The following is a 16324-nucleotide window of genomic DNA, read 5'->3' as shown; positions in this document are numbered from 1 at the left end:
TATAAATATGGGAGTAGATGAAGACTGTATTGTGAATCAAATTTTTCTAGGCATCAGATCTCATAGCCACTAAAATGTTACTTAATTATTAATAATCATTCAGCTAAGCTTAGTCTCCATAGTACAATACCAACAATAAAAGACTACTGCTGTAAGATAAGGAAGTGCCACAAGATATATCTTTATGTATGAAAGTTGAGTCAATGCTAATTAATCCTGCATCTTTCTTTAAAAGTTTTTGATGAACTGATCTTAACCCATCTGATATGAATGTTCTGTGGGAACTTAATAACTGTACACAAGGTGGAGTTGTGCTTGAATTTCAATTACCTCATGCTTCTCAAAAACATATTTTCATACTTTCAAATGCATATCTTAACTGGCAGAGATCCAAGACTCACCTATTATTTCAACATGCCTCTAGCAGCAGTGTAAGAAACTACAAAACTACCAACTTTTCAAACAAGTCCAGAAGTTCCTGAGTTTTTCACAGACTAAATGCAAATTCTGTTATATCACCAATGATCATGAGTAAAGCAATGTTGTAGACTACAGAACCAAAAAAAAGGTGTTGATATTAAGAAAATCCAAATTCTATGATCAGACAGTACCTTCATTAAGATTCTTAATTTAAAACCAACAAAAAAAATGCAGTTGGTCCTAATAAATGTATTGCTTAACTAGAAATTGCGGATTATTAGATGATACTAAAAATGGGGTGGGAAACCCTTATTCTTAGTTCACAAATCAGAATTGTATCAATACTAGTAACAGTTTATAAATTCTGGACAACTTTCTAGATAACATATCTATTAGACTGCTTCCTCCCATCTATTAAGATCTGGAAGAGAGGACTCTCACCAGATGTTGACCTTTAAGTTAAGAAATTTATATTGACAATGTTATACACTATTTTAAACTTATTACTGGGGCTGCGGTGGCTCAGTGGTTAAGACGCTAAGTCAGAGGACCATTAAGGTTGGCAGTTCATCAGTTCAAAACCTGAGAGCACGAGCCATATGATGGAGTGAGCTCCTGTCAACTTGTCCCAGCTCCTGCTAACCTAGCAGTTCAAAAGCATGCAAATGCAAGTAGATAAATAGGTACCACTTTGGTGGGAAAATAACAGGGATGTGAAAGGAGCCCCCGCGGGCGTCCCCTGGGTAACAGTGATGTCACCGGCAAATCCTTTCAACTCAGAAGTGCCTTGGTAGGTGCTTCTGACACACACACACACACACACACACAAACTTATTACTGGATGTAAGTCTGTAAGCCACTCAGAGTCAGTTATGACTGAAGCAGCACTTAAGCCTAGTAATAAATAAACATCGAGATATGAAATTAGAGACTGAATTTACATATCATGTTAAGCCATAATGTGGTTTTGGCTTAGGGCACCAGGTGAACTTAATCACTATAGTTTATAAAGCATGGCTTATGGCTCAGCATACTCTGCGAACTCATTGTTGACTTAGTTAACAAGTCATTATTCAGAGTGATATGTGAACTCAGTCAGAAAGGGAGATGCCTGCCTTCAGTTCAGAATCATCAAAGAACAAAATACTTAATAAAACGGGATAAAGAAAGCCTCTGAGAGACACAGAATATTGGTTCAGAAAGATAGGCCTTTGAGTTGACCTAGCAAAGTTCTTATTGATTTTGTTTGCTTAATATATTTTACCTTGTTTTGCTATTGGAATGTATGCAAAGCTTATCTTGTATTCTTGGAGGAAATAAAAACCAAAAAGTGCAATTACTAAATGTTTAATTATATTGTGATGAGGCAGAACAGCCGCTGGGAAAAGCATGAGAGCTAAGGAGGAGCCAAATGACAGTCCTTTGGTGCAATCAGTAGTAATTAAGAAAATAAGCAGTAACCAGAAGCCAAAAGCTCTTCTTAAGAATTCATCTAAATGTGTGAGAGGAGATGGTAAAGTGGAGATGGAGGTGAGAAGCTTGCATGTTCTGTCTAAATCCTTGTGTGCAAGGCCCTAGGGTCCAGCCCCTCACAAAATCTGAAGGAGATGTTTCAAGTGAATGAGTGTTTAATTTTCCACATGAAGACGGAACCTGATAAAGCACAGAACATTGGCCCTTAATACAACAAGGCTGTGGCATACAAAGCCAGGAATACATATGGATAGAGACGGGAGGATACAGAGACAGAGCTAACAAACCCAATTTGGCAATTTGGGTTTTGTTTTTTTTTGCAGAAACACCAAATATATTTTGCCTAAATAAAATCAAGGTTTACCAAAGGCTATGAGATAATTTAATAATGTTATAGCATTCAGTTTTTCCTCAATTCAGTGCAAGGTATCACCTTCATTGGTTGTTCAGAATAGGGTTCAGCAGGTATGGCTCACCTGACTGCCCAAGATTGCTAGGAAGTTCAAGTGCTCTCCATATAATCTTGAGTCCACAGAAAATTATCCTGTGTCTCCACTGCTGATCCCTATCCTGCCTCTACTGGGACTATTTGGACTGAAGTGGGCTATCCTGAGTCTGCATGTGCAAGTAACTGCTTGATTCCCCAAGTTTTGCTACCCTGCCACTTCTTCATGAATTATCCACTTGGAGAAAAAACATCCATCAGTCAAAACGCTGCAGAAAGAATGGTGGGTGTCTGGCTTACAGGATTCAGTCACGTATTTCTACACTCTTTCTTGTGCCCTCTCAGACCTCATTCTGCCATAATTCAAGTTAAGTATTTTTTTAGAGGGGGGTGTCATTATATAGGAATCGGATAGAAAATAAAACAAATAAATAAATAAATGTCCATTCCTTTCTTTATATAAGCAATACACGGTCACTTTCAGACTCCTCCATGCTTCATTAAGAGGCAATTGAAAAAATGAGAGGTTATCCTGTCACGTCACTGTTACTCTATTTCAGTCTGTATTTCTCCTTTATACAATTTCCTTTTCACACCACTCCTCAGTTTCACCATTTAAGCTTTGCACTAAGCTGATAAGAGTTAAGGCACTAATGAAATTTGTTGTCTGATAAGTCTAGCATTAAAGGGGAATTCTGATAAACTTCTGGCACAAAGCTGTTGCCCAAATAGGTCATGAGGCAAGAATGACAGGCAGTAGTAATTCTCCAAAAAGTAGGAGGCATCTGCTATTAGAATTTCTCATAGAGATTCCCTTCCCAGGCTGGGGGCTTCTGGAAGCATTAGAATTATCACTCCCAGCCAAGTTAGAAATGAACCAGATTACCCATAATAACTGTGATAATTGAACTGTAGTATTGGAGGAAAACTGAGAGTGCCTTGGATTGCAAGAAGATCAAACTAGTCCATACTCCAGGAAATAAAGCCAGACTGCTCTCTTGGGGGAATGATATTAAAGGCAAAACTGAAGTACTTTGGCCACATAATGAGAAGACAGGACACCCTGGAGAAGATGCTGATGCTAGGGAGAGTGGAGGACAAAAGGAAGAGGGGCCGACCAAGGGCAAGATGGATGGATGACATTCAGAGGTGACGGACTCGACCTTGGGGGAGCTGGGGGTGATGACGACCAACAGGAAGCTCTGGTGTGGGCTGCTCCATGAAGTCACAAAGAGTCGGAAGTGACTGGATGAATAAACAAACCGGTAATAACTTATACACCATACATAAGCAAATTATGCCGACAAGAGGCATGGTGAGAAATTTAAAAAGGCAATGCTATCCAGCAGCTAGATGCTACTCAAAGCACCAGAGCAGGAACATTCCTTAAAGACCTCCACTTCTGAGTCAACAAAACAACAGGGAAAAGGTTTGCAGTCTACAACAGCTACTCTAATAGTACAAGGTTGAGTAAAGATCTGGTGGATTGTACTTAACATTTTGGGGGGAAAAGAAAGACCTTCTGAATGATCTGCACTACAACTCCAGACAGACAAGCATTGGCCATTTGGTTTGGGGTTTCAGGAACTGTAATCCAAGACATTCAGAAGGCACTAGGTACCTATCCTTTACTCAATATCATAAGTTTAATATTTTATTTTATTTTTTATTTATCATATTTTTATCACTGCCCATATCCCTCACACTGGGGACCCTGGGCGGTTCAATATCCTAGTCAAGAGTTCTAACTCTAAGGGAAATCAATACAGAGACTAATAATCCAGCACCATTTATAAAACAAACAAAACACAAAGTTGCTTATTTGGGTAGCCTATTAGTCTGCACGTGTCAGCACAAAAAATACAAGGGAAAACTTTGTGATGAATTTATGCCATGAATTGCACTAACTTGAGATGCATAAAAGGACACCCCACCCCCACCCCCAAGAAACAGCAACTCCTCCACTAACCCCTTTATGATCCAAACAGTGTGTTTTCTTTTTATGGATTTTAATTCTGTTAAGCTGCCAGGAGTCCCATGTGTGAGTTGGGTGGCCATATCCATTTGTTTAATAAATAAATAAAATTGCAAAGAGTGGAACTGAGGTTGGATAATGCAAATACAGACCAATACTTTTTTTTACCTTTAGAAAGTTCATTATCAGGCAACGTTCAACTTTTCTCTTTTCAAAACAGCACATGCTGCAATAGGACACCCCCCACCCACCCCCGTCCCTTCCCTCAGGGTTATAGAATGAACGATTCTGGAGATGCTGTTGCGATTCTGGAGATGCTGTTGCGTTCAAGTTCTCAACATCCTCATCGAATGATACAATCGCTGAGGCTGACGGATGATGCCACCTTACCCATCTCTGGAGGAACCAGAGATCCATCATCGCTGGAAGTAAAACTGCACGGTTGTTTCGCTTTTGTGGCATGGGGTGGGGAGTGGGGCGAAGTGACTGGATGTGCACTGGTTTCAGGGGCCCTGCCTCCGGAAACGAAAATAAAGTCGGAACTAAAAAAAGTAAACATGATGACCACGAAACACTATCGCCGTCTACTCAATTCTGGAGCCGAAGAAGCGGCTGCGCCTGGAACAGCCCGACCCAAACCCGCATCTTAGAGGAGAAAACCAATTTAATTGAAGCCGGACCTGCGGGCTATGGAAACCGACTTTCCCGTTTCCTTTTGACATGTCAGCGATGAAGTGTGCCAAGGAAGTCAGAAAGAAAGAGGACATCTTATCATTACTCTGAAAATGAGGGAAGATCCAGTTCACACGGTAAGATAGTACCAACCTCTACGCAGGGGAGGGGGATCCCTACCTTGGGGATTCCGCCTTAGCCTTCGCTTCGTTTCTTTACAGGTTAAAATGCTAGACCGAGCGACTGGGTCCGCCTTTGTCTTTCACGAAAGAAGGAAAAGGAGGGGCAGAGGATGGGCGGAGACCAGCAAATGGAGAGGGAGGGAAATAGGACGAGAGGAAACAGCGGGGTCCGGCTGAGGCAGGAATGGGAACCGTCGTGCACGTTGTCCGCGTCTGGATGGTTGGCTTCGTGCTCTGCAGAGGATCCTCCTTTTCTTCTACTTCCAGTGTCCTTGGATAGACCGAAATGCTTCAGTCCTAAAATTAGAGCGTGGGGCATTTTTAAGCCATGGCAGTTGTTATTCAGGGAACGTTACATAAGCTCCCTGTCACACCCTGATTTCTTTATGCATTAGAGTGCATGGCTGCACATAGCTTCCAGAACGGTATTTGTCATCTTTGGCATATTCTCATTTTTTTGTTGCACAATCTGGGAATTTCTCTTAAGATATCGGCAACAATACAAACCAATTTACTTAAGAGTTACTATTTTGGAAATAACAATGAGGTGCATTAAGGTGTATTACAATCATGTCCTTTCAATGCAAAATATTTAATTTTTCAGTGGAAAAGGGGGGAAGTTAGATCCTTGAGATCAAGCAAGTAACATCCTGATTTCACATGATTTTTACCTGTATCCAATGTAAAATCACAATCAAAGTGACTTACCATTTTGGTTTTGCCATAATGAAAAAAAAAAAAAGGTGGGTGGGATTAAGACACAAATGTTCTTGATTTTTATAGAGGGCCCTTATCCAGCCAACTTCAAGTTACAAAGCTCATTTGTCTACATGTGATGGGACACTACAACCACAGATCTGACATTTGCACTGTGGTGCAAAAAATTGAATCCAAGGTTGTGTCCTCTTGAACTCATGCAACTTTTGTGTGGGATCTTTATAATTTTTGATTATGTGCCATCAAGTTGGTGTTGACTCTTAGTAAATACACAGTTAGATTTTCTTCATAATGATCTATCCCTAACCTGGTCTTTCAACATTGTACTCATTGCCACTGTAACTGAGTCCATCCACCTTGCTGCTGGTCTTCTTCTCTTTCCTTCTGCTTTTCCCAACATTAAAGTCTTCTCTAGAGAGATACTGTAGGTCTTCACATAATGCGTAGGATAATTTGAGCCTTGTCACTTGTGCTTCAAACTATTATCAAATCAGAGAACACATTTGCTTGCATGAAATGATCTATTACAGTCATATATTCAACTATTTATGATGCAGAAACATGGCTTTGAGGTCATATCCTCTGCATGTCAAATTATTTTTACAATGGATCTATATGAAACAATGGTTATATCATGGAACACATTTGTCTGCATGCAGTGAGCATTGTTGGGCTAGATTCAAACATTCTGACCCCACAAAAGTATTCAAGGCAAAAATCTTCAGGGATCCACTTGATTTGTACATGAGATGCAGCTGCAACCACTATGAAAATACAGGTTCTAGCCTTTTACACTGAGCCAGCATCAGAATCACAGATATGAGGATTTTTGGCATCACCATAGTATAAAGAACTTGAATTTGGGATATAGATTATCAAGGATGATTTTGATTTTTAGATGCAGTTTACCTGAAACATCATCAAACATAGTCACTTCTCTCAATGGGCAAAGACAAAATTCATAGATTTATTAAATGTAGATGGTTATCTAATGCAAAACCAACAGATAGAATTATGGATCTGTGGCATGAATTCTCACCCACAGATCCAAATGAATTGTACATCCATGGTTACAGATGAAACTAATATTGCATTCTGTACTAGATGGAATAATCACAAGCCAAAAATATAGATGCTTTGCATAGATTCTGAAGCATTCCCACAAGTATTTTTTATTTAACTGTGTATTTCTAGTGCTTATTCATGATTCAGAGCATTACAATATGTATCATTCCCAAATCTAAAATCACTGAACAAACCATAAAATCACAATACCATAGAAAATATGGATCTGGATCCTCTAGATTTATGCAGGGATTAACTCAAATTGATAACAGCTCCATAAATGTAGATGCGGAAAAAATATGAAGTCAGTGATTTACTGTGCCAATGTGGCACAGATGCCATACATATGAGGAAATTACTAATACTTCTTTTATTACTTTATTTTATAACTTCACTATTTTATTTTTTATTTTTATTGTATTTTATTTTATTGTATTTTTATTGTATTGTATTTTATGACATTCCATATAGCCTCGTGTGGCGCAGAGTGGTAGGCGGCAGTATTGCAACCGAAACTCTCCCCATGACCCGAATTTGATCCCAGTGGAAGCTGGATTCTCGGGTAGCCAGCTCAGGTCGACTCAGCCTTATATCCTTCTGAGGTCGGTAAAATGAGCACCCAGCTTGCTGGGGGAGGTGACGACTGGGGAAGGCAATGGCAAACCACCCCACTAGACAGTCTGCCAAGAAAACATCACGAAAGCGGCATCCCCCCAAAGGATCAGACATGACTCAGCGCTTGCACAGGGGACCTTCCACATTTTCACTCACTTGACATTCTATAAGTTATGACCTGTGGTTACAGCAATAAACTTATTTATTTATTACTTACTTACATACAGATGAGGAGATAACTGTCATGGAAAATTCCAAAGAACAGAGCACAACACTGAGGAGAAGTAACCACCTGTTTATTCAGCCATCATTGGGTCCCAACTTTTCAAGAAAGAAGAACCCCAAACAATGGAAAAACAAAGAATTTTTATAGAAGTTGAGGGCTACAGGGTGGGAAATCCTAAGGTTCTGATTTATTGGAAAATTTGGAGGAAGCTAGCTAAGAACTTGACTTTGCGCCTGGGGTTATTTATGTTGTTAAGCCAAACCACACTTTCTGGAGCAGGGACAGCATCAGGACACCCAAAATAACAAACTTAAAACTCATCCCTCCATTTTGACATAAAACATGGTACTGAACTGTAATTTTTAGGTGCTGATTTCTGTGACAAAGGTTGTGTTGCTAAAAAGAATGCATCTCTTGTTTTGTAATATCACCCTTTTCAGAAACATGTAGATAAAGCACAGATACCTAAAGATCTCTTGCTTTCTACTGGGAATATTTCCAAGTTTGCACGTCTGCCTGCAGTAATTTACATATGTAAAAACACACAACTAATTTTAAAATTTCCTTTCTATGAATATCTTCAAGATTATAGACTTTCTTGATTTAAAACAGACATAGATATATGTACACCCAAATTAACACCACCTAATGTATTAGAAATAAGAACAAAGAGTAGCCCCTAGGGATCTTCTCTTCTTTTCCAATGGATCTTAACAGCTTTCCATTTCAGTGGGAATATAAGGGTTGTATTACAATCTTGAAACTGAGAAGGAGCTTTCAAAACTAGCCTGTGCAGCCTGTTTTGGAGCTAAGGATCATTTACTGAGCCCACTGGGACTTTTTGCAGCAGACATTAATAGTATTGGATTTTGAAGTTTGATTACAACCCTAGTATATTTTAGAACTGCCCTGAGTCTATGCATTTAATAAATTATAAATTATTATTAGAACATTTGAATGGCTCAAGTAATACATCACCCACCCCCAATCCCCCCAATCCTTCTGTGCCACTTCATGGTGGTGTTGGTGGTGTTGGTAGGCTGTTCCTGGGAGGGATGAGTGAAGAATGTCAGGAGTGTATGCCAAGAGTATATATTCCCAGCAGGATCACCCAAGGATGAAGGTCATCCCAGTTGCCCAGCTAAAGTAAACTGGCACCTATATTGGACAGCAGGAATACAGGAAGGTGCTGGAGGTGGATGATCACTTTAATGACAGTGGCAAAGGCATCAATTCATACTGCACAGGAGAAGGCAATGGTAAACCACTCCTGTCTTTTTCCAGGAAGAACATATGGATAGAAATGGATATCCCCCTCAGGTTGGGTAGCACTCAACATGCTACTGCATGGAGGTTGTCTCATACTCACAGAGCTCATGGCAGTTGTGGCCAAGAAGGCCTCTGCACAGTTCCATCTGGTGTGCCAGTTGCACCTGTTCCTGGATTGGGAAGCCCTTCAGATGGTCATTTAGGCCCTCATCACCTCATGGCTGGATTACTGTAATTGATAATATACTTGACAATGGGATGATTATTAAAATTAAAATTGAATGGCCCAATACTTATCAAAATTAAAATTAACTTTTATCCTGGCTACAACAAGCACTTTCAGAAGACTGTTCCACCAGCTGGGAAAAGTGGTCTATCCCTTCTTTTCATTGTCCCTTCTTAAATTGTGTGTCTTCTTACAGTGAGAATGAACCATATATTTTTTTCTAAGCAGGGAAGTGATCTTCAACTGCAGAATCAGAAAAATCTAATTTCTTCCCTACAGCTTTGAATGATTAAATTTAATACCACATCCCTTCTGTGAAATTCATTTGAGTTTCATGGTAAATTTTTATTGAAAACTGGCCTGAGATTTTTAAGGGAAAGTGTATATAAATCTTTTAAATAAATAAATAAACTGCTTTCGATTACTTTTTTAATGCTAAAACTAATGCTGTTAGTTTCTCTACATGTGTGCACACACGTCATCATCAGTGTATCATCCTTTGTGTAATCCTTCAGTGGAAGTCTAGCTTGTAACTTCTTGCTACAGCAGGAGGTCTAGAAAAGAATATTGCATTCAAGAGAGAAAGGCATGGTTTGGAGAGAGGCACACTAGATTTCATGTGATAAAAGCAAGGAGTTCAGGGAGAGTGGCAAGGGAAATGGGGAAGTTTAAGGTAGTGATTCACTTTATACATTGTTCAGCCATAGAAGAAGGTGGAAAGAGAGGATAGAGACTTGTGCTACAGCAAAGAAAGCCAGAGTTTTGGAAGCTTCTTGCTACAGCAAAGAGGGACGATAATTTACAAGTTTTGCACAGGTATCACTTTGTTTGGAAATGGAGAGTAAAATAGCAATAATGTTTCTGGATTGAAGAGAAAAAGGGAAAGGGGTGAAGGATCTTGTACAGCTAGCATACAGAGTGCTGGTTCTTGAAAGTCAGTGTTAGATGGATCCTCCAACAGTTTCAAGGAAAGCAAACTAGGGGTCCTATCAGTAACTGATTTGCCTGTGTTCTTCAGCTGAGTTTGCTGTGTGCTCCTTGGCTTCCTGAAGCTGCAGTTCAGCCCAAAGTCTATGAAGACAACATACTGGGGAAGCTTGGGTCACCTTCTGCAAGCCCGGCAACTATCTTGGGGCTGGACTACAAGTGAAGGACTCTCACAGGCTTTGCCTGCTTCATGGTCACACTGGTTGGGGTTAAGTCCAGTGGGGGATGGTCTAACTCAGAGACACATTTCTCTTGGGGTAAGCAAAATATATGGCAAGTGATGGGAAAAACGTAGGGTTGTCTTTCTCTGTCGGCATATCTTCAGCTCTTGATGGAGAGGGAAAAAGGACAGCATTTACAGAAGGTGGGACTTTCCTTCTCCTTTTATAGGAATTTCTACCCTGAAATAAAAATTCTGCTAGTACAGGTAGTCCTGTACTGTGTCATTCAAAATTGGAGCATCCCATAAACCCTGTAAAATAAATAAGTAATAATAAATAAAACATGTGGGAGAAAAGAGGTGGTCAAGACTAACAAAAGAGAGTGAGAAAGAGACAAAGGGGGGAGGGATTTTTGGCTAAGTGACCAGGTTGGGGCTTTCCTCCTAGTCTGAACAAAAGAGTTGGGAAGGGGTTATTTTCTAGATTCCTTTTGATTACCAAAGAGACAGGAAGTACAAGCAGTGAGTCATTTAGAAGCATAATGCTTATTGTTCTGATTTATAATGGAGTGGCCCAGGGAAAGGTCATAGCTCTGATTACCTTAGGCCAGTGTTTCTCAACCTTGGCAATTTTAAGATGTGTGGACTTCAACTCCCAGAATTCCCCAGCCAGCATTGTTGGCTGGCTGGGGAATTCTGTGAGTTGAGGTTCACACGTCTCAAAGTTGTCAAGGTTGAGAAATGCTGCCTTAGGCAGATACCCTTTCCCTACACTGTTTTATCAAGACCTAGTCAAATTGGGGTAGAATTATAGGGAGGGTGCAAGGCCCATAGCAAGATGATCTAGAATGGATTTTAGTACCTTGATCAAGAATATGGGCTTATATCTTTAAAATTTTATCAAGCTTTGGTAGAATGTTCTAATCATTCTAGTAAATGAATGGTAAACATTCATTTACTAGAATGACTAGAACATCAGCACTCCATATTTCCTTCAGCAAAGGATCGTTACCTTGTCATGGTGCTGGAGCTTGAGCACCTCAATGATGCCATGAGCTAAACCGTGAAGGGCCACCCAAGATGGGAAGGCCATGACAGAGAGGTCAGACTAAATGCGATCCCTGGGGAAGGTAATGGCAACCCACCCCAGTATTCTTGCCGTGAAAACTCAATGGATCAGTACAACCAGAGATATGTCGGTATACCATCGGAAGATGAGACCCCCAGGTCGGAAGATGGTCAAAATGCTACTGGGGAGGAACAGAGGAAAAGTCCAACTAGCCCCAGATGTGATGACACAGCTAGCTCAAAGCCAAAAGGACGGCTATCAGCTGACGGTGCTGGTGGTGAACGGCGAATCCGATGTTCTAAGGATCAACACACCATTGGAACCTGGAATGTAAGATCTATGAGACAGGGCAAATGGATCTTACATTTGGATGTGGTTATTGGTGAGATGTCAAGATTAAAGATTGACATTTTGGGCGTCAGCGAACTGAAATGGACTGGAATGGGCCACTTCACATCAAATGACCACCAGATCTACTACTGTGGACAAGAGGACCACAGAAGAAATGGAGTAGCCTTCATAATTAATAGTCAAGTGGCTAAAGCAGTGCTTGGATACAATCCAAAAAACGACAGAATGATCTCAATTCAAATTCAGGGCAACCCATCTAACATCACAGTGATCCAAATATACGCCCCAACCACAAATGCTGAAGAAGCTGAAGTAGAGCAGTTCTATGAGGATCTGCAGCACCTACTGGACAACATGCCTAAAAGAGATGTTATTTTCATCACAGGAGACTGGAATGCTAAGGTGGGCAGTCAAATGACACCTCGAATTACAGGTAAGTATGGCCTGGGAGAACAAAATGAAGCAGGACATAGGCTGATAGAATTTTGCCAAGACAATTCACTCTGCATAACAAACACTCTCTTCCAACAACCTAAGAGACGGCTTTATACATGGACTTCACCAGATGGACAACACCGAAATCAGATTGATTACATCCTTTGCAGCCAAAGGTGGCGGACATCTGTACAGTCGGTAAAAACAAGGCCTGGAGCTGACTGTAGTTCATATCATGAACTACTTCTTGCACAATTTATGTATGGGGATACCAAGTCATCTTGTCTGCCTCCTGAAAAATCTGTATAACGACCAAGTAGCAACAGTAAGAACAGACCACGGAACAACAGACTGGTTTAAGATTGGGAAAGGAGTACAGCAGGGCTGTATACTCTCACCCTACCTATTCAACTTGTACGCAGAACACATCATGCGACATGCTGGGCTTGAAGAATCCAAGGCTGGAGTTAAAATCGCTGGAAGAAACATTAACAATCTCAGATATGCAGATGATACCACTTTGATGGCTGAAAGCGAAGAGGAACTGAGGAGCCTTATGATGAATGTGAAAGAAGAAAGTGCAAAAGCTGGCTTGCAGCTAAACCTCAAAAAAACCAAGATTATGGCAACCAGCTTGATTGAGAACTGGCAAATAGAGGGAGAAAATGTAGAAGCAGTGAAAGACTTTGTATTCCTAGGTGCAAAGATTACTGCAGATGCTGACTGCAGTCAGGAAATCAGAAGACGCTTAATCCTTGGGAGAAGAGCAATGACCAATCTCGATAAAATAGTTAAGAGCAGAGACATCACACTGACAACAAAGGCCCGCATAGTTAAAGCAATGGTGTTCCCTGTAGTAACATATGGCTGCGAGAGCTGGACCATAAGGAAGGCTGAGAGAAGGAAGATCGATGCTTTTGAACTGTGGTGTTGGAGGAAAATTCTGAGAGTGCCTTGGACTGCAAGAAGATCCAACCAGTCCATCCTCCAGGAAATAAAGCCAGACCGCTCACTTGAGGGAATGGTATTAAAGGCAAAACTGAAATACTTTGGCCACATCATGAGAAGACAGGACACCCTGGAGAGTGGAAGGCAAAAGGAAGAGGGGCCGACCAAGGGCAAGGTGGATGGATGATATTCTAGAGGTGACGGACCCGTCCCTGGGGGAGCTTGGGGTGTTGACGACCGACAGGAAGCTCTGGCGTGGGCTGATCCATGAAGTCACGAAGAGTCGGAAGCGACTAAACGAATAAACAACAAACTCCATATTTCACATGGTAGGTATTATTTAATCTGGTGGTCTTTTAAGATCTGTATCAAGTGGCAATCCATCATAACGGAGCTCTTTTGCAAAGATTGCTCTTGGAGCCAGAAACATACCAATGATGCAGTTATTTAACCAACTGAATCCTTTTAGTATGTTCACGTCTTAAGCATGAACACAGATATATACAACCAAACTAGCAATCCAGTGTAGTGTTACAAAATCTGGAAATATATTGTCATAGCATGGAGCTGATGCCACTCCCTCCTCCCTGCTTATAGTGAAAATACTGGTTTTGTAGGAAAGGCAGAAACGTTTCTTTCTGTTGCATTTTGGTGTTTGTTAGTGCCTTCTTTCCTTATCCATGAAGGGAGCTGATAATCTAGGTCAGTGTTTCTTAAACTTTCTGCTCTTAGGGTTCTTAAAAATTATGGAGGAGCTCAAAGGAGCTTTTGTTTGTATGGGTTATAATTATAAATATTTACCATATTAAATATTAAAATGGATTAATTCATATATTTATTGAGTCATGTAAAAATTACAATATTAAACCCATTAGTTATTAAAATAATTAAAAAATCTTCCAGGGGTCCTTGGACCACACTTTAAAAAACACTGATCTAGGTATAAGAAGTCTGATCTTGAAAATTACTTGATTGGTATCCAGTACTCAAAGTAAACTCATCCTTTCCAGAAATCAGATGAAGGAAGCCCATGTTCTATGTAATTTTTAAAAATTCTGTTAGAATGTCTCTTATTCCCATAACAAGAATCAGAGTAGGAAGCACTGAAAAATAATGAAAGCACTCAAAAAGTACAGCAAATTCATACACACTGTATCAGGGCTAACCCGTGCCTACTGTCTGTTCACTTTCTGATTGTATTCTCTGAGTTAATCTGCAAGTTTATGTGTAGAATCTTTTAAAGGCTCATTTCAAAGATATTGGTAGATTTTGAAAGGTTTTCCTCTTGTCGATATATATAAATTCCATTTATAGCTGATGGCAGAAAAGCAATGGTTCTTTGCATTTATTGCCCTCTATTTGTTTTATATATATATAAATAAAGTGTGGATAGTGAAAACTGGGAAGTCCTCTACAATTGCAGATTATTTCCCTAAATGACTCTTACTGTGACCTGTGCCAAGCACTGTATGCTACTCTATTGGTAGCATTCTTGAGAAAAAAATGTGATCTAATATCCATATAGTGTAATCTTCTGTAAGAATCAGAATGATCCATGAAAACTTGTGATTCAGAATCATGTTTTGGCATTACACCCAAGCCAGTAAAGTACTAGATACGTTACATGAACATTCAGTCCACATTCATTATAGTGATCTATGATTTAGATGAAAAGTATTGCCTGGGAAATTTCTGAAGATTTTTGGCATCATGTTAATACTACGAAGCAACATATCTGTGACTTTGTTTTACAATATTATGATCATGAATATGTCCTAAGATTAGACACATTTTGATGGCATACTGTGATGGTTGCCTTATTCCAAAAAACACAGACTCACTAGCCAGGCTAAGGATTTCTGGTTTATTAGGAATAGAATGCAGACACGGAGAAAGACGGGAATGAGCACATGGCGTGCGAGGTAGCCAGTAAATACCCGCGGTGCAGACCCGACCCTTCCCCACCCCCCATTGTCCCAAAGTTCTGCCCGACGGCGAGTCCGGGGTCTCGATGGGCGATCAGGGGGATTAGTGCTGATTACCTCTGTCCTCTTCCTGTGTCCGGAGCAGGTGTGTCCCCCGTGGTAATGCAGAGATGTCAGATAGATAGGATGATGGCTTCCCGGGTCAGGGCAAAGGTGTGGCTCCTTTGTCCCTTATCTGCTTTGTCCCTCAGTACTTAATGGATTATCACTGATTCCTTCCTCCCCTCTTCCCTTCACCGGGAAGGCATGTTCCCCGTTGTGATGTATGTATACATCGCAATGGGGGACATGACAATACATTGTAAAAAATCAAGTTTCTGAATTCTGAAATCGAGGTGGCGGCAGAGGAGGAATACAGAACAGTCACCAGATAAGGATATGATGGGAACTGATGGTTTGAGTTCTATGGCATCTACTGCAGAAATCCTGCTAATCCTGATCAATGCCACAAAACAATGGTTTCTTCAGTGAAACTGCCAGGAAAAAAAAAACCCTGTGATTTTTACATCCCAGCCAGTGGATATATATGCGATCTGTATTTATCTGTGTAAAAACTGTATGTTTTCCTATGAGCGTTTGCTTCATATTTGTAGCAAACAAGTGACTTACAAAGTGCACAGGTTTTATCATGAAAACAGTGGGTGTAGATTTGATCAGAAATTTGAGTCATTTTATAGTCACGTTGTAGTGTCAGAAAAAGGAATCTCCTGTGCTGATCTTGGCAATCCTTCTCACTTGTGTCATGGAATTCATATGAAATTCCATGTCCAAGATGTTTATGAGGTAATCTATGGGCAGATATGAAATCTGGCTGTAGGTAGACCTTGTGCTCAGACAGCACCTCTCCGCTATTCATTAAAATAAGCTGTGAGCCTGAAAAGCACAGGGGGCTTCTGTTTTGAGAATGGCATTAACTTTAATGAGTGAGGTCTTTAAATCATTAGCATATCTTTTCAGACTTGCATGGAAGTACACAGCCCCTAGCTGCTGCACCCATGGTTATCTGGAGCAGGAGGGCAAATGATGAAATGTACACGTATTGCAACACATAATTCTCTCCCTTTTGTATATGTGCTGCAATTTCACTCGTGCACCACAAGACAC

The sequence above is a fragment of the Candoia aspera genome, chromosome 6 (genome assembly GCF_035149785.1).
Source record: "Candoia aspera isolate rCanAsp1 chromosome 6, rCanAsp1.hap2, whole genome shotgun sequence".
Taxonomy (NCBI): domain Eukaryota; kingdom Metazoa; phylum Chordata; class Lepidosauria; order Squamata; family Boidae; genus Candoia; species Candoia aspera.
This window is presented reverse-complemented; position numbering follows the sequence as displayed.